Source organism: Salvelinus sp. IW2-2015, unplaced genomic scaffold, assembly GCF_002910315.2.
Source record: "Salvelinus sp. IW2-2015 unplaced genomic scaffold, ASM291031v2 Un_scaffold1614, whole genome shotgun sequence".
Lineage (NCBI taxonomy): Eukaryota > Metazoa > Chordata > Actinopteri > Salmoniformes > Salmonidae > Salvelinus > Salvelinus sp. IW2-2015.
In genome coordinates this window covers 142,979-162,023 of record NW_019943033.1, presented here as the reverse complement: position 1 = coordinate 162,023, position 19,045 = coordinate 142,979, and the positions used below count along the sequence as shown (strand labels likewise).

At 45.1% G+C, this 19,045-nt stretch overlaps 1 protein-coding gene across 1 annotated transcript in view; it reads left to right on the top strand.

Annotated features, from left to right (window-relative positions):
- Positions 1–11,300: 11,300 nt before the first annotated feature.
- LOC112071433 (protein capicua homolog) overlaps positions 11,301–19,045 on the top strand; it is a 65,572-nt gene continuing 57,827 nt past the window's right edge. Inside the window, 1 exon segment of the mRNA XM_070439391.1 lies at positions 11,301–11,514. The gene's annotated coding sequence lies outside the window, so the exon portion shown is untranslated.

Below are 19,045 nucleotides of genomic sequence, written 5' to 3'. Positions count from 1 at the left end.
TTTGCCACTCCTTTCATTTGCCAAATACATTTCTTTGACTGGAGTGGCAAGGAGTGGAATGGCAGCTAAAAAGACTGGTACCCAGGCTAGGGATATGGGTGAAGATGTGTGGATGGCTGAGGTTACTGCTTTGAATGAATCTGTTGATCTGCTATTTGATGACATAGGCTTATTACTACTGAAGGGGTTAATTGAAGTAGTGGCGGGGCCTTGGTACTGTATGTCTGTAACCATAACCTGCTATCAAAGTACAGTAGGCTAAAAAACTCTAGTACAGTTTGAATCCAAAAATGTATTAGTCAAGACATTTTAGCATAATTATGGGTACATTTTGGGCAGTTTGACTGAGTTTGTGTTTGCCTGCAGTACTAATTTATACAGCAGAGGGGGATATGCTTCTGATAATGACACCGATTACATCAAAAACGGATACGTACCTATTCTAACAGTGTACAAGTTCTCATGTCTTCCACCAGTTTTAGATGTTGTACAGTATAACTAACGCATTCACATAAATTAAGTAATGCAATAAAATAAAACATGAACAAGTTGGCGTCAAGTTCATCAACTGGAACTGGAACTGAAACAGCCAGATGATCTGGAACTGGATCCTGTAGTGAGTGTAGATTAACCTACCTCAGCAGAGGAGGTGTGAGAAACTGTAATTTTTCTCGTTGTGTCTGTCTGTGTTGTGGTTCAGTGGAGCAGCTCTCTCTGTACAGGAGAGGATGTGGCTGGGGTGGAGCCAGGCACACTGTGCTGCTCACTATGTCGGAGTGTGTGCAGGCAGTATATTGTACAGTCGTGGCCAAAAGTTTTGAGAATGACACAAATATAAATGTTCACAAAGTCTGCTGCCTCAGTTTGTATGATGACAATTTGCATATACTCCAGAATGTTATGAAGAGTGATCAGATGCGAGTGGAATGTAATAGCTGAACAGAGACTGCATCCAGGCTACCATAGGCCTACTGGTTACCTCAAATTGTCCCTCACTCATAAAGTGTGGAATGTGTYGACAAGGGCCTCTTACATAGGACCAGAGTCTCAGTGTTGACTCGTATATGACATGTATCCCTGCAACAGCTGAACGGTGTCCTGTTACTGTGTCAGTAATGCAGCCGACACACAGGGCCTACTGTACTGTATGTTATGGATCGGATAGCAGTTGGCCTCTTTTACCACCTCTGTTAGCGTTTAACGATGCTATTATGTTCCGCTCGCAGTGTGCTGTCGTTTTTGTAGCCTTTCATCAATGTCATGTAGTGGTAGCAAATCACGGACAAACACTCTCCAGTCCAGTCCACCTTATAGGTTTAGTTTAGTAGGGAATAAAACATGTTAATTTTTGACTATTTCTGAGTGAATAGAAAATTGTGTTTTTTGAAATGCGGCTGCTGTTCATGAAATGGTTTCTGTCACGGGATCTCTTACCAATTAGTTACAGCACTCTGTCTGTGAGAGGCTGTCACACACACACACACACACACACACACACCTGTCTTCATCATAAGGGAGGTTTCTGAGTCAAAGGTGAACAAGGTGATTAGCTCACAAAAGAACTCTAAAGCCAAAGATGTGTTTGGGCTGGACTCTACCTTTCTTAAAAACTACAAAGAGTCACTCATTGGCCCCATTACTAAGGTCACCAACACATCTATTGGTCTTGGGGTGTTTCCAAGGGTATGGAAGTCGGCCATAATAACGGTCATCTTTAAATCGGGCGACCCTGCTGACGTGAGTAACTACAGGCCCATTAGTATACTACCTGTGGTGTCAAAGGTTGTTGAAAAGTGTGTAGCAGAACAACTGATTGCCCACCTCAACAACAGCCCCTTCACATTACACTCCATGCAGTTTGGCTTCAGAGCGAAACACTCCACAGAAACGGCCAACTGCTTTCTTCTGGAAAATGTGAAGTCCAAGATGGACAAAGGGGGCATTGTTGGGGCTGTGTTTCTGGACCTAAGGAAGGCTTTTGATACTGTTAACCATGAGATTCTAATCACAAAATTGTCCAAGTTCAACTTTTCCCCCGATGCCTTGAGATGGATGAAATCATACCTTGAAGGCAGAACTCAGTGTGTCAGAGTGAGCAATGAGCTGTCGCCCACTCTTAGCTATGATGTGGACGTGCCCCAAGGGTCAATACTGGGGCCCCTCCTGTTCAGCCTGTACATTAATGATCTGCCTTCTGTCTGTACTGGGTCTGAAGTTCAAATGTATGCAGATGATACAGTGATATATGTGCATGCAAAGAGCAAACAACAAGCTGCACAAGAACTCACTACTRTAATGGTCCAGGTTACAAAGTGGCTCAGTGACTCGTGTTTGCATCTCAATGTGAAAAAAACTGTTTGCATGTTCTTCACAAAGAGGGCAACAGATGCTACTGAGCCAGATGTCTATRTGTCAGGGGAGAAGCTCCAGGTGGTATCTGATTTTAAGTACCTTGGCATCAGACTTGATTCCAACCTCTCTTTTAAAAAGCATGTGAAAAAGGTAATTCAAATAACCAAATTCAGCATAGCTAATTTTCGATTTATACGAAATTGTTTGACTACAGAGGTAACAAAACTGTACTTCAAATCTATGATACTCCCCCACTTAACATACTGCTTGACTAGTTGGGCCCAAGCTTGCTGTACAACATTAAAACCTATTCAGTCTGTCTAAAAACAGGCTCTCAGAGTGCTTGATAGGAAGCCCAATAGCCATCATCACTGTTACATCCTCAGAAAGCATGAGCTCCTGAGTTGGGAAAATCTTGTGCAATACACCGACGCATGTCTTGTATTCAAGATCCTAAATGGCCTGGCTCCCCCTCCACTCAGTATTTTTGTTAAACAGAAAACCCAAACATATAGCAGCAGATCCACAAGGTCTGCTATGAGACGTGACTGTATAGTTCCCTTAAGGAAAAGCACCTTTAGTAAATCCGCTTTCTCTGTGAGAGCTTCCCATGTCTGGAGTACACTGCCATCAGACACACATAACTGCACCACATATCACACCTTCACAAAATGCATGAAGACATGGCTAAAGGTCAATCAGATTTGTGAACATAATCCCTAGCTGTGTATTGCCGCTTTCCATGTTGTCTGTTGTCTGTAACTTGTGAGGTGTGGAAACACTTTGTTGCTTTTATGAATTTTGTCTTGCTGCTTTTTGTTCTTTGTTGCTCTGTCTGTATGTTACGTCTTGCTTGTTCTATGTTGCTCTGTCTGTATGCTACGTCTTGCTTGTTCAATGTTGYTCTGTCTGTATGCTACGTCTTGCTTGTCCTATGTTGTCTGTCTGTATGCTATGTCTTGCTTGTCCTATGTTGCTCTGCGTGTGCTCACTGCTCAATGATTGTCTATATTGTAATTGTTTTTAATAACCTGCCCAGGGACTACGGTTGAAAATTAGCCGGCTGGCTAAAACCGGCACTTTTACTGAAACGTTGATTAATGTGCACAGTCCCTGTAAAAATAAANATTGATCAGACTAATGAGCCCTAATGGCCCTGGCTGTGTGGGGAGTGTTGTGTTGGGAGGGGTGTGGTTGGTTTGAGCGGAGAGAAGCTGTGGAGTTTGCTGTGTCTCCAGGAATAGGCTCAGTCTCTACTGACATGCAATATACACTATGAGCCTGACAGGAATGCTGTCCCTCTGTCGAAAACTGAAGGTGCACAGTGTAGAAATAGAGCATWTAGATCCAAAAGAGCACACATCCACTTAAAGATGTGGGCTTTTTAAGGTTGCTGTGTGATGTTGGCTCTATTTGTTTCATTTCTGTGGTAACTGGAGCCTCCTTGGCCCCGAGGATCCTCTTGCTCTTGTGCAGACAAGCAGCATAGAAATTGGGTTTTGGAACGGATAAGTGAAGCGTGATTGCATTGCATAAGCAGTTTGGCAGGAACACAATGTTCTGTTTCTAAGGTAACCAGGGACCTGTAGCCCCAGGTATCCTCTCACATCAGGGGAGTTGGTTACCCAGGTGTTTTAGGAGGCAGGAAATAGGTCACAGGAAACAGGTAACAGCTACAAGCCTTCCTTCAGTCCACCCTATAGAGAATGATAGAGGCCTCTAGTGGCCAAAAGGCTGTATTAGCATGGGCAGCTCCATTGAGTGCTTCCACCATTTGAATGTAGTCAACTGGGTGGGACTTCCAACTTCATTGGCTGATCCCTCCTGATGACCCGGTTGGAATCATATCAGGTCATTAGGAGGGATAAGCCAATCGTGAAGAAGAAAATTGACCACTTTAGCCTCAATGGCACTGCCCATGCTGTCACAGACACTGTAATGGCACAGATACAAAGATGAGTCCACCCACACCTCAATTCCTGTGGCTCAGAAGATGTTTCCTTTCTTGGGAAATGTACCGCTAATCATCTTCCTTGTATCTCTCCCTAGGCCTGAAAACATTGTTGTTGTTGTTTTTTTGTTTTTTTTTAACCTGGAAACCTTGTTATTAATGGCTGTGATGGCATAGGGCCCTAAGTCATTGGTGTTGGGTCAGGGGCCAGGAACTAGCGGTTAGAGGTCAGGGGTTATGCTACTGTGAGTGTCTGCGGTATTATAAGAGCCAGAGCTGTCAGACATTCTGCCTGTGTAGTGTGGGTTACTGCTAGKGGTGAGGAGGTGGGGTGTTGGTTGGGGGTAACCTTAGCATTTAAGTGTATTACTGTATTATGTTCTAATGTTATATGAACTCTGTAGGAGCATACAAACAGTGAAATACACTAATTACATAGAGAGATTAATTTACCGACACTGGCCTCGAGGGCGACCCGGAGGGCGAGGCGCAGGGCGATCCGGATGGAGGCGATGGAAATACCTCAACAGTGACGGGTCCAAGATGTCCCCCACCGGTACCCAGCATCTCTCCTCCGGGCCGTACCCTTCCCAGTCCACGAGGTACTGCAGGCCCCTCACCCGGCGTCTCGAGTCCAGAATGGCACGTATAGTGTACGCCGGGGACCCCCCAATGTCCAGAGGGGGCGGAGGGACCTCCGGCACCTCACCGTCCTGCAGGGGACCAGTCACCACCGGCCTGAGGAGAGACACATGAAATGAGGGGTTAATGCGATAATAGGAAGGGAGTTGTAATCTATAACACACCTCGTTTATCCTCCTCAGGACTTTGAAGTGCCCCACACACTGCGGCCCCAGCTTCCGGCAGGGCAAGCGGAGGGGTAGGTTTCGGGTCGAGAGCCAGACCCTGTTCCCCGGTACGAACACGGGGGCCTCACTGCGGTGGCGGTCAGCACTCCTCTTCTGCCGTCCACTGGCTTGCTTGAGGGATTCCTGGACGGCTCTCCAGGTCTCCTTGGAGCGCTGCACCCACTCCTCCACCGCAGGAGCCTCAGTCTGACTCTGATGCCATGGTGCCAGGACCGGCTGGTAACCCAACACACACTGAAATGGTGATAGGTTCGTAGAGGAGTGACGGAGTGAGTTCTGAGCCAACTCCGCCCATGGGACGTACCTAGACCACTCCCCTGGCCGGTCCTGGCAATACGACCGCAGAAACCTACCCACCTCCTGGTTCACTCTATCCACCTGCCCATTACTCTCGGGGTGATAACCGGAGGTCAAGCTGACCGAGACCCCCAGACGCTCCATAAACGCCCTCCATACCCGGGACGTGAACTGGGAACCTCGATCAGAGACGATGTCCTCCGGCACCCCGTAGTGCCGGAAGACGTGGGTAAATAGCGCCTCCGCAGTCTGTAGGRCTATAGGGAGACCGGGCAACGGGAGGAGACGGCAGGACTTAGGAAACCGATCCACAACAACCAGAACCGTAGTGTTCCCCTGAGACGGGGGGAGATCGGTCAGGAAATCCACTGATAGGTGAGACCATGGCCGTTGTGGAACGGGGAGGGGCTGTAACTTCCCTCTAGGAAGGTGCCTAGGAGCCTTACTCTGGGCGCACACCAAACAGGAAGAGACATAGAACCTAACGTCCTTAGCCAAGGTGGGCCACCAGTACTTCCCCCTGAGACCCCGCACTGTCCTCGTCACACCAGGATGACCGGAAGAGGGTAGTGTGTGAGCCTACCGAATCAATTGATCACGAACACCAAGCGGCACGTACTTGCGACCTGTCGGACACTGAGGAGGCGCAGGTTCCACCTGTAACGCCCGCTCGATGTCCGAGTCCACCTCCCATACCACCGGTGCCACCAGCCTAGAAGCTGGAAGGATGGGCGTAGGATCGATGGGCCGATCCTCCGTGTCATAGAGACGGGACAGTGCGTCGGCCTTCGTGTTCAGGGAGCCTGGTCTATAAGAAATGGTGAACCTGAATCGGGTGAAGAACATGGCCCACCTTGCCTGACGCGGATTCAGTCCTCTAGCTGCCCGGATATACTCCAGATTCTGGTGGTCGGTCCAGATGAGAAAAGGGTGCCTCGCCCCCTCAAGCCAGTGTCTCCACACCTGCAGGGCCCTTACCACCGCTAGCAACTCCCGGTCCCCCACATCATAGTTACGCTCCGCCGGACTGAGCTTCCTTGAAAAGAAAGCGCAGGGGCGGAGTTTCGGTGGCGTATCCGAGCGCTGTGATAGCACGGCACCCACCCCAGCCTCGGACGCGTCCACCTCCACTGTGAAAGCTAACGAGGGGTCCGGGTGCGCCAACAYGGGTGCATCGGTGAACAGCGCCTTCAACCTATTGTAGTGCTATTTATTGCACAACAGCGAACATAAGCCACCCCACGAAACACAGGGCGCACACAAAACAAATGCCCCAAACAGGGGGACTCAAACAGTCCGGAGAAAAACCCACGCACGAAACATGTCAACATAGAACGTGCTCAGAGCAACACAAAACAATCCCGCACAAAGATCAGACGGGCCTACTGGCTAATATAGCCCGACTAATCAGCCTACACACAAAACAGGTGAAACCAATAAACAGAAAGGGGAAAAGGGATCAGTGGCAGCTAGTAGGCCGGTGACGACGACCGCCGAGCGCCACCCGAACAGGAAGGGGAGCCACCTTCGGTAGGAGTCGTGACAGTTAGGCTCTTGACATTTACTGGTCAAAGGTTGTTTGTTTAGGCCTCCTGGTTAAGAGGCAGGCCATGTATACTGAGACGAAAGAAACTAACTAAAAGAAAGAAAGAAAAACTGAAAGGTGTACAGCTAGTGTGATTCATTCAGGCCAGCCTGAATCCACAATAAAAAGTGCTCTTCTATCCTACCTTATATGGGCCTGCCTATTATTCCAACTTTCAGTACAAATAATGGCAGTCCTCTAGTGTAGTGAATGTATGTAGCCACCTCCACATTCATTTCAGTTTACACTGAATGGCTGAATAGGGATTTGTCCTTCTCTCTCTATGTNATTGATCAGACTAATGAGCCCTAATGGCCCTGGCTGTGTGGGGAGTGTTGTGTTGGGAGGGGTGTGGTTGGTTTGAGCGGAGAGAAGCTGTGGAGATTGCTGTGTCTCCAGGAACAGGCTCAGTCTCTACTGACATGCAATATACACTATGAGCCTGACAGGAATGCTGTCCCTCTGTTAGGCTAAAGGTGCAAAGTGTAGAAATAGAGCATATAGATCCAAAAGAGCACACATACAGTTAAAGATGTGGGCTGTTTAAGGTATCTGTGTGATGTAGGCTCTATGTGTTGCATTTCTGTGGTAACTGGAGCCTCTTTGGCCCTGAGAATCCTCTTGCTCTTGTGCAGGCAAGCAGCATAGAAATTGGGTGTTATAGAATGGATAAGTGAAGCGTGATTGTGTTCCAGCCAAACTGCTTATGCAATACAATGTTCTGTTTCTAAAGTAACCAGGGACCTGTAGCCCCAGGTATCCTCTCACATCAGGGAAGTTGGTTACCCAGGTGTGATTGGAGGCAGGAAATAGGTCACAGGAAACAGGTAACAGCCAAAAGCCTTCCCTCAGTCCACCCTATAGAGAATGATAGAGGCCTCTAGTGGCCAAAAGGCTGTATTAGCATTGGCAGCTCAGTTGAGGGCTTCCACCATTTGAATGTTGTCAACTGGGTGAGACTTCCAACTTCATTGGCTGATCCCTACTGATGACCCGGTTGGAATCATGTCCAACCGGGTCATTAGGAGGGTTTAGCCAATCGTGAAGAAGAAAATGGACTTTAGCCTCAGTGGCGCTGCCCATGCTGTCACAGACACTGTAATGGCACAGATACAAAGATGAGTCCACCCACACCTCAATTCCTGTGGCTCAAAAGATGTTTCCTTTCTTGGGAAATGTACCGCTAATCCTCTTCCTTGTATCTCTCCCTAGGCCTGAAAACAATGTTTTTTTTAAAGTTTTTTTTTTACCTGGAAACCTTGTTAATGGCTGTGATGGCATAGAGCCCTAAGTCATTGGTGTTGGGTCCGGGGCCAGGAATTAGAGGTTAGAGGTCAGGGGTTATGCTACTGTGAGTGTCTGCAGTATTATAAGAGCCAGAGCTGTCAGACATTCCATCGGTCTGCCCGTGTAGTGTGGGTTACTGCTAGGTGTGAGGAGGTGGTGTGTTGGTTGGGGGTAACCTTAGCTTTTAAGTGTATTACTGTATTATGTTCTAATGTTATATGAACTCTGTGGGAGCATACAAACAGTGAAATACACTAATTACATACAGAGAGATTAATTTACCAATACCGTTATCCATCACTGCATAGTCATAGTGCATTTTCATACTTTGGTCCTACTTTGTTCTTGAACTCTCCATTGGTGAGACCATTGATGATGTGTTCTGTCTGTACACAATGGAATATCTCATGTCAGCTAGCCTGTGGTAAATACCAACTTTCAGTACAAATAATGGTAGTCCTCTAGTGTAGTGAATGTATGTAGCCACCTCCACATTCATTTCAGTTTACACTGAATGGCTGAATAGGGATTTGTCCTTCTCTCTCTATGTGCTTCATACCACAGTATTATTATTATCTCTCTCACACTCCCCCCCTACCCCAGGACCCAATGCTCAGCAGGGGGGGCGAGTTTCTGACATCTGATTGACAGGTCAGTGATGGGGGTATAGAGAGGGGCCRTTGCTGGGGTGAGGGGTCAAGGTCAAAGGTCAGAATCCTGCTGAGAGAGGGAGAGACTTGCTAACGAGGGAAACATTTACAGCCATGTCGTCATCCACACAGCTCAGGTCTCTCTCTCTCTCTTTCAGTCAACAAACTGCTGACATGCAGCAGGGGAAGAGCAAACTTATATTTGATTACTAACAAGAGTGAATTAATCTATTGATTGGAATTAATTTGAAAATGGTCGATGTACCATGCTAATTACCATGTAAATACACAGTGGGACCACATTTATATTCAACTTTTTTACTGAAACAGTTTGGGTCCTCAATGGTTTAAATACATTACAAACTGAAACATATCTGAAACAGTCTCAATTGCTTTTTGTAATAATATAACTCCATTCAAACTCTACATTACTGCATATTTTCATATAATCTACCTGGTATTTCCAGAAGCTAATAAGAAAGCTAGAGAATGCTATGTCTGTGGTGGAGTTCGTATAGCCAAATACTGCTCCCCTGACAGCAGCACTAGAAGTTAACTCATTCTCCAGAGATGTAAAGTAACTAATCAGCAACAGACAGAGACACAGACAGACAGACCTAAACGTTTTTAGAGATTACTGCATTATATCACATTGCAGTGTTGTCTGTTTACCGCTAGGTGTCTCCCTTCCTGCTCCTTTCTACCTCATCTCACACACTGACGCACACACATACACTACACACACACGCGCGATAACACAATCTGCCTCTTTTTACCTGCTGGTGTGTCTTTCAGATTTTTGTGTTGTTTTTTAATCAACATGTATTATTTTGTATAAACAGAGATTCTACTATTTTCATCTTTCTTTAATCGTTTTCCATATGGCATGTGAGGGAACACCAACAGGGGACACCGACAGCAAGGACGCTGTGAGAGGCTTCTGCCCAATCTGTCTGTCTCTGCGTGAGTCTGTTTGTCTGTCTACTACGAGAGAAATAAGGATGATGTAATGTTTACTATGTAACTGTCGTTGTTTGCTTGCACAGCCTGGAAAAAAGAGAAGACTACTCTATATCTATGTCACTTAATCAGAATCAAAGGTAAAGACCTCAAACCAAATTTCTCTTTCAAAGGTATCGCAGAAAAACATCCAGAACAGTAGGCTCCAAAAATGTTATTCATATAGTTTTTCAGAAAATTTGCCAGTGTGCTATAGGCTAGAAGTCCGTTGTAGTCGTTGTCCTACTGTCTGTCTGTGACTGCCATAGTACTATAGAGGTTCAGCACGCCACTCTTCCATGCAACCTGGCTCTCGTACTACAGTACTTGCAGTAAACACTGGTGAGCAGAGTTTGCGACAGACCACGCCCCCTTGGTCCAGCTGGTGGCAACATRCGTGATGACATCACCACTGCGTTCGGCCATTGGCTGGGAGACATCTCCGTCCTGGCCAATCAGGCGTTAGCAAGGTGACGTCAGCCAAGATCCCCTGTTAATTTTCTATGGGAGAGGCGGGGCTGAGAATGATCGTCGACGTCAGACAGAGCTGAATTCAGCGCCGTGATTGGCTGTTCGGTGCGAGGTGAGGGTCTGTTGCTGAGAGAAAAGAAAGGAGGAGTGTAATCAGCGAAAGGAGAGATRCAAAGGAGTGAAAGCGGTGTAATGGCACAACATTTTACACTATAACAATTATAAAGAAAACGAATATCTCCACCATTGAACAAGGAAATGGGCTCGAGAGCAGTAAAACTTTGTAGGACCCCCTCAGCCCCCCCTTCTTTCTGAATCACTCCATCCCACTTTCTCCATTCCTTCAGGTCTGCAGAGGGAGTTGACATACTTGTAGAAATCACGGAGTTAGTTTCTGTAAGTGCTCACACTATTAATGACCTATCTTTTCCTTGATGTTTCCGTGATAAGGAAAGTCCCACAGTAGACTGTCTAGCCAGGGATGGCCCTTGCTCTGTCAGTGGTGGTAAACGTGACCCGTTATTTTGGAGGGGGGTGGACACCTATGCTATTCTATTGGCTAAACTCTGATTCGGTCCCTCCCTTGGGCCCACCCACACACTGTTCCTATGGTTCCCAATGCCCTTATTGGATACTGTATAGTTTCGGACTAGGCACCGGCTTGGTCTAATATCCCATAGACATTCGCCAGATACACGTGTCAATCATGTGGAAATTGACAGCTGTCCACACCCTTTTCTTTGTACGGTTAACGCTGGTAGGCTACTGTACCTGTCAGAGAACTGTGATTGGTCAGCGAGGCCAGCTGTTAGTGGTTCATTCACCATTTTGAGACTGTAGTGGAAAAGGGAACCAGATATTTTTTTATTTTTTTATCCCTGTTTGAGTTGCTCTGGGAAAAATASATGTTTTACGGAGGGAAATTAAAGTGCGAGCCCGGACCACACAGTAGCAACGGCCAGCCGARGGATGTTACCCGCGAGCGTGCAAGCTTCCTCATCTGCAAAATAGGATCGTACATGTTTCTATTGCCAACTGAATTTTTCTGTTTGGGTGAGTTACAACTAACCGACTTGTATGTTCTTCTCCAACAAGCTAACAACAGTTACTATCAACGGTTAACGGTCGGTCTGGTTGCCCTGTTTTTCGTACTGATCGCGTGTAAAGAAGAGTGACACAGCTTTCTYGCTAAGTATCAAGGAAGGGACGAGAGGGAAGGGACGAGAGAAAAGAGGAGAGGGGGGTGAGGGTGCACAGTCACTAAACTTTGTCAACGGATTAACTGCATAACCTGCAAGCAAGCTACAAGTAACTTTGCACTACTATTCTCCACCTCAACGTTGCAGTAAACTTGACTTTGTGCATAGCAGTAAATAGGTAATCGACCCATCTTGCACACCCCAGTGCAGCAAATACATGACACCCCAGCATCAGCCCCAGTATGTACTATTGCTGTCCTGACTGTTCGTAAATAGTAAACGAATGGACACTACGTCCTATATTACTTAAAACAGTCCCGAGCAGTTGTAATGACGTTGTTGTTACTACTACTACTACTACTACTACTACTACTGAGCAGTAGTTGCCAGATTAGCTAGCGATTTGTGTGACCCGCTTAAAATGAATGCTGTTTGGCTCGCTGAATTAAACTTTTGCGTCATGAACCGTCCCTGAAGTAACTGCACATCAATTTGCAATATATTTTAGTGTTGGAGAAATATGTGCAAAGCTGCGTTGTGTAGAAAATGTCGTTGGGCTAAGCATTCGACACATGCTGCTGTGTTTGTTTGCTTTAGGTAARACAGCCTCAACTCCTTTGACATTGTGCAGCGGCTCTAGTACTAGCTAGGCTACTCTTGCTCGGATCAGCGCAGAACCTAGGCCGGGGAGAAACAGCTCGTATGCTGTCTGGCACTATGTAACGGATCCTCTCAGGCCGTGCTCCCACTTTTCTGCCCAGCTAAACACCTATCATAGCACTCCAGAGGCGTCTTGGCTGCATTGAGCTGCAGTTTCCTTATAGACTTTTCTACATTTGACATGTAGAATATTTTCAGAGAGTTAAACAACATTTGCAATTGGGGTGTACAGACTTGTACCTCGGTGCTATCACAACTGACAGCATTTGCAATGTATTGCAGATTATGCATTTAGAAAACCGTTGATTTTGTATCATCATCATTGCTTTCATCACTTAATTTGTGCATGCAWATGGAAATCTCTCCTAGATTGAAATGTATCCTGTAGTTTAGCAGAGCAGTTTGCCATTGATTTGGCWTTGGCAGTCCTGCCATTGGGTCCCAGTCAACACTGGACACCTCTGGTCCATGCTAAAGCTGTAGATCAATAACTGACTGGAGTCCTTAACGGTTGTTTCAACCTTCAATATTTCTGTTTCATCAATAATATGGACAGTGACAGCATAATTATGCCAGCAAGCAACTGACAGTATTTTAACTACGTCACAACTGAACTGAGGTTCTCCACCGTAGCGCCCTCACACACTCACACACTCACTCACACACTCGTTCATATTTCTCCCTCTCACTACACCAAAAATACCCTGTCAAAATGTGTTCCTTAATGTCGCATTGTGCGATCACCCCACTCCCTCGTCGTACAGTGAGTACGTACACAAGAGCTACTCAAATKTGTGTGTGTGTGATGTGTGTTATTTAATTTTTTGCTGTTTCATGTGTGTTGGTTCCCTGGTGACCCAGTTTAAGGGTAGGATGGCCCTGTCACCACGGTAAACCACGGGGGAGAATACAGTACACTMCCCTKGTACTACACCTTTTAATCCTTAGTGGTGTAGTGTATCTTAGTGCTCCCCTCTCCATCCCGTTCCCTCCACTGCAGCCCTGCGCCCTCTCAGACGCCCATAAAATACATTTCAGAGAGGGATGAACTGCAGTGTGCCATACCACACRCACACAGTATGAAGAGGTGCAGCACCAAACAAGSTAGAGACAACGTGAAGTCCCACACTCAACATATGGTGTTTTGTACACACACTCTTGTGTGGCACATCTCCTGCACACGGGCAGTCGGGCACACACACACCCTCTGCCACAGTGTACTGGGGCACTGCACTATATTCCTCACGAGTGGTTCACAAAAATTGCATTGTGGCAGTAGTTTATAACCGTGGGATAGTACAGTAATAAAGTTTAGTGGGACTAGGAGCATGCTTTTATTCTGCATATGTGCCCATGTCTTTACACTCTCTGTAGAGATTAGATGTCTATATTAATTACTCCTCACTGTGTATGTGTGTGTGTGTGATCTTAGGCCAATGGAGAATTGAACAGTGTATCTTTTCTGTAAATTCCTGGTTCAGTGTTAGTGTGTGGGACTGCTCGCCGTATATTTGTGTGTGTGTGTAGTCAATGCTGCTCGTATTCCAGGGTGATCGTGTTTAGACTGAGTTCTGAGTACTAGGCCTTCACTGTCTGTGGGGCTAAATGTTTATCAATCAACCCCTTTAAGGCCAGTTCTGCCAGAGGCTCTCACAATACAGAATGGAATAATTTGTACATTTAGATGGATCTAGTTATTGGCCTTGTATTTAAAAAAAATGTACATTGTACAATATTTGTATTGTACTGTAATAAACAGGCTAATCTCCTGTTATTGCCTTTTTTGTGATTGAGCCAGAATCAACTGATCTTAATCAAGGCCAGTAAATNAGAGACAACGTGAAGTCCCACACTCAACATATGGTGTTTTGTACACACACTCTTGTGTGGCACATCTCCTGCACACGGGCAGTCGGGCACACACACACCCTCTGCCACAGTGTACTGGGGCACTGCACTATATTCCTCACGAGTGGTTCACAAAAATTGCATTGTGGCAGTAGTTTATAACCGTGGGATAGTACAGTAATAAAGTTTAGTGGGACTAGGAGCATGCTTTTATTCTGCATATGTGCCCATGTCTTTACACTCTCTGTAGAGATTAGATGTCTATATTAATTACTCCTCACTGTGTATGTGTGTGTGTGTGATCTTAGGCCAATGGAGAATTGAACAGTGTATCTTTTCTGTAAATTCCTGGTTCAGTGTTAGTGTGTGGGACTGCTCGCCGTATATTTGTGTGTGTGTGTAGTCAATGCTGCTCGTATTCCAGGGTGATCGTGTTTAGACTGAGTTCTGAGTACTAGGCCTTCACTGTCTGTGGGGCTAAATGTTTATCAATCAACCCCTTTAAGGCCAGTTCTGCCAGAGGCTCTCACAATACAGAATGGAATAATTTATACATTTAGATGGATCTAGTTATTGGCCTTGTATTTTAGTTGGGACACTGTAGACTACATTAGATGGTACTTGAATCACATGATAAAATGTACATTGTACAATATTTGTATTGTACTGTAATAAACAGGCTAATCTCCTGTTATTGCCTTTTTTGTGATTGAGCCAGAATCAACTGATCTTTATCAAGGCCAGTAAATTATCATTGTCTTTTCCCAGAAGAAGATGCAGCATATGCTTAAAATTTCTCACAGTCAATTTCTGGAATCCAAAACAATGTATGAAGAAAAAAACGTTGGGCACATACAGACAGCTACTTTTACTTTATTACGCTTATTTTTTCAGGGACAATGCACATTATTGGGTGGCAGGTAGCCTAGCAGTTAAGAGCGTTGGGCAAGTAACCGAAAGGCTTCGAATCCCAGAGCTGGCAAGGTGGAAAAATCTGCCGTTCTGCCCTTTATCAAGGCAGTTAACCCCAAACGACAACTGCACCCGGGCGCCGATAACGTCGGTAGAATGCATCCAGTTGTGCAATTGACTAGGTATCTCCTTTCCCTAATCTACAGTCTCGGTTTTAGCCAGCCGGCTAATCCCAGGGCCGGTTATTAAAAACACTTAAAATGACAAGACTGACAATAAGCACATACAGAGCAGCATATGAGAAGTAACACTTAGCACGCAGATAGACGGCACAAATTACACAAAAAACAACCAGTTCTTTGGAATTGTGGTCTTAAATGAAAATCAACATTTAGGATTGATGAAAAAAATACTAATTTTAGCCTTGGATGGTTGCTGATCTCTCTGGGCTGTATTCAACTAAAATCATGCCCATGATCAACACACTGACCTTGGCCTGATACCTCACACTCAATCTTGTACCACACACTACTTACAGGCAGTGTTTCCCCTATATTCATTTAGCAGTGACAAGCCGCCGCTGCTAAATCATGGCCCCCACTCCAAGAAATATGATGTAATATATATATATATATATACAGTACCAGTCAGAAGTTTGGACACACCTAATCATTCCAGGGTTTTTATTTATTTTTTACTATTTTCTACATTGTAGAATAATAATGAAGACATCACAACTATGAAATAACACATATGGAATCATGTAGTAACCAAAACAGTGGTTCTGGTTCAGAGAATGCCAAGTGTGCAAAGCTGTCATCAAGACAAAGGGTGGCTACTTTGAAGAATCTAAAATCTAAAATATTTTTGGGGATTTAAAAAAAAAGATCTGGATGGTAAAACGTCAGTGTAAACTTAAATGACAAACAAACAGATATAAAGTATGTAGAAAAGATAAAGGAGCTATGTATTATAGATAAGATCATCTTTGAGAACTAACAATCACCAAGGCATGGGGCTACCATTGATTTTGTTATAATGTTTGAGTCACTCAGATAGAATTAGAACATGGCATAAGCTATGGCAAAAACACATTTATGCAGGAAATTAGCTTTAAAACTGTCTGCAAATGTTCTCTCAGCCCCATGGCAAAATACGTAGAATTGCAGGAAATTAGCTTTAGAAAACCAACATTTTGTCTTTGTGGCCAATAGGAGGGCCTTTCAAATCTTTGGTCGAAGACGTGCAATTGGCCACGCCTACTACAACGCCCCCCCACCTACGCTATCTTTGCCACCGCTGCTGGAAAAAAAATCCTGGGGGAAACACTGCTTCCAGGAATAGATGAATGGTCACTAACCTTGAATTCCTAGTGTGTGGAGTAATAAAACGTAATAAAATACAAATAAAATGTAGCCTACAGTACGGCACAGTATACACACACGCTAAGGGCTTTACAGTACAACCATTTTACTCGCAAATGCGCCTAAATATTTTGCTGCGCGACCTGGAATTAAAATTTAGAACCACCAGTGTGCCTAGAAAATAAATCACCCAGATGATGATTGTTGCAAAGATAACTTCACTGTACAGTAGCCCTGAGTGGAGAATACACTGAGCACAGATTCATGACCGTCATTGCACCATTACTACAAAGAAAACGTCTTGTTACCGCAAATATTTTCTCTACATTCCTTTGTGTGCTCCAACATTTTTTACCTTAGGCTCCTTGTAGAAAAGGTCAGTTTAGAGCCCTGCCGCTTTCTTATCAGCCGAAGCCAAGAGCATTTTATTAAAGACCATGACCATGACCAAACACATTTTAAAGACCATGACCATGACCAAACACATTTTAATGACCATGACCATGACCATGACCAAACACATTTTTAAAGACCATGACCATGACCAAACGCATTTTTAAAGACCATGACCATGACCATGACCAAACGCATTTTTAAAGACCATGACCATGACCATGACCAAACACATTTTTAAAGACCATGACCATGACCAAACACANCTCACAGTTGAAGTGTACCTATGATAAAAAATTACAGACCTCTACATGCTTTGTAAGTAGAAAAACCTGCAAAATCGGCAGTGTATCAAATACTTATTCTCCCCACTGTATTCTCCCCACTGTATATATATATATTTAAAGCTCTGATATAAAGTATGTAGAAACGATAGAGGAGCTATGTCTTATAAATAAGATAATCTTTGAGAAATAACAATCACCAATAAAAACTAGACAGTTCGAGAGAATCAAAAATTCAAAAAATGTCAAGGCATGGGGCTACCATTGATTTTGTTGTAATGTTTGAGTCACTCAGATAGCATTAGAACATGGCATAAGCTATGGCAAAAAAAAAGATTTGCAGGAAATTAGCTTTAAAACTGTCTGCAAATGTTCTCTCAGCCCCATGGCAAAATGGGTAGAATTGCAGGAAATTAGCTTTAGAACACCACACGTTAGAACACTGCATCCAGGACTAGATGAATGGTCACTAAACTTGAATTCCTAGTGTGTGGAGGAATAAAACGGAATAAAATACAAATAAAATGTAGCCTACAGTACGGCACAGTATAAACACGCTAAGGGCTCTACAGTGCAAACATTTTACTCGCATATGTGCCTAAATATTTTGCTGCGTGACCTGGAATTAAAATTTAGAACCACCGGTGCGCCACGAAAAATAATCACCCAGATGATGATTGTTGCAAAGATAACTTCACTGTACAGCAGCCCCTGAGTGGAGAATACACTGAGCACAGATTCATGACCGTCATGCTTGCACCATTACTACAAAGAAAACGTCTTGTTACCGCAAATATTTTCTCTACATTCCTTTGTGTGCTCCAACATTTTTCTCCTTAGGCACACAGGTGCTCCTTGTAGAAAAGGTCAGTTTAGAGCCCTGCCGCTTTCTTATCAGCCGAAGCCAAGAGCATTTTAAAGACCATGACCATGACCAAACACATTTTTAAAGACCATGACCATGACCATGACCAAACACATTTTTAAAGACCATGACCATGACCATGACCAAACACATTTTAACGACCATGACCAAACACATTTTTAAAGACCATGACCATGACCATGACCAAACACATTTTTAAAGACCATGACCAAACACATTTTTAAAGACCATGACCAAACACATTTTTAAAGACCATGACCAAACACATTTCCGGATGGCCTGCTTCATTCATTAGAATGAACATGGCCCTGAAAGTTAGAGCATTTGGTTACGTGTGCTGGTAAACCTCCGGCCCTAGTTGCTGGTGAGTGTAGGACGTGTGTGGGAAACCTCCGGCCCTAGTTGGGTGAGTGTAGGACGTTGTGTGGGAAAACCTCCTGGCCCTAGTTGTGGTGAGTGTAGGGACGTGGTGACGGATAAACCTCCTGTCCCTAGTTGTGGTGAGTGTAGAGACGTGTGGGAAACCTCCTGTGCCCCTAGTTTTGTGTGAGTGTAGGGACGTGGTGGAAACCTCCTGCCCTAGTTGTGGTGAGTGTAGGGACGTAGTTGGGAAAAACCTCCTTGCCCTAGTTTGTGGTGAGTGTAGGACGTGGTGGTAAACCTCCTGTCCCTAGTTGTGGTGAGTGTAGGGACGTTGAGGCGGATAAACCTCCTGCCCCTAGTTGTGGTGAGTGTAGGGAGGTGGGGAAAACCTCCTGCCCCTAGTTTGTGTGAGTGTAGGGAGTTGGGGTAAACCTCCTGCCCCTAGTTGTGGTGAGTGTAGGGACGTGGTGGAAAACCTCCTGGCCCTAGTTTGGGTGAGTGTAGGGACGTGTGTGGAAAAACCTCCTGCCCCCTAGTTTGGGTGAGTGTAGGGACGTGGTGAGTCGTTGTAGAGTGGACCCCTGGCCTCAGGTTGTATGGCGGTGGAGTGTAGGGGAACGTGGTGGCGTAAACCTCCCTGGCCTAGTTGACGGTGGTTGTAGGACGTGGTGCGGA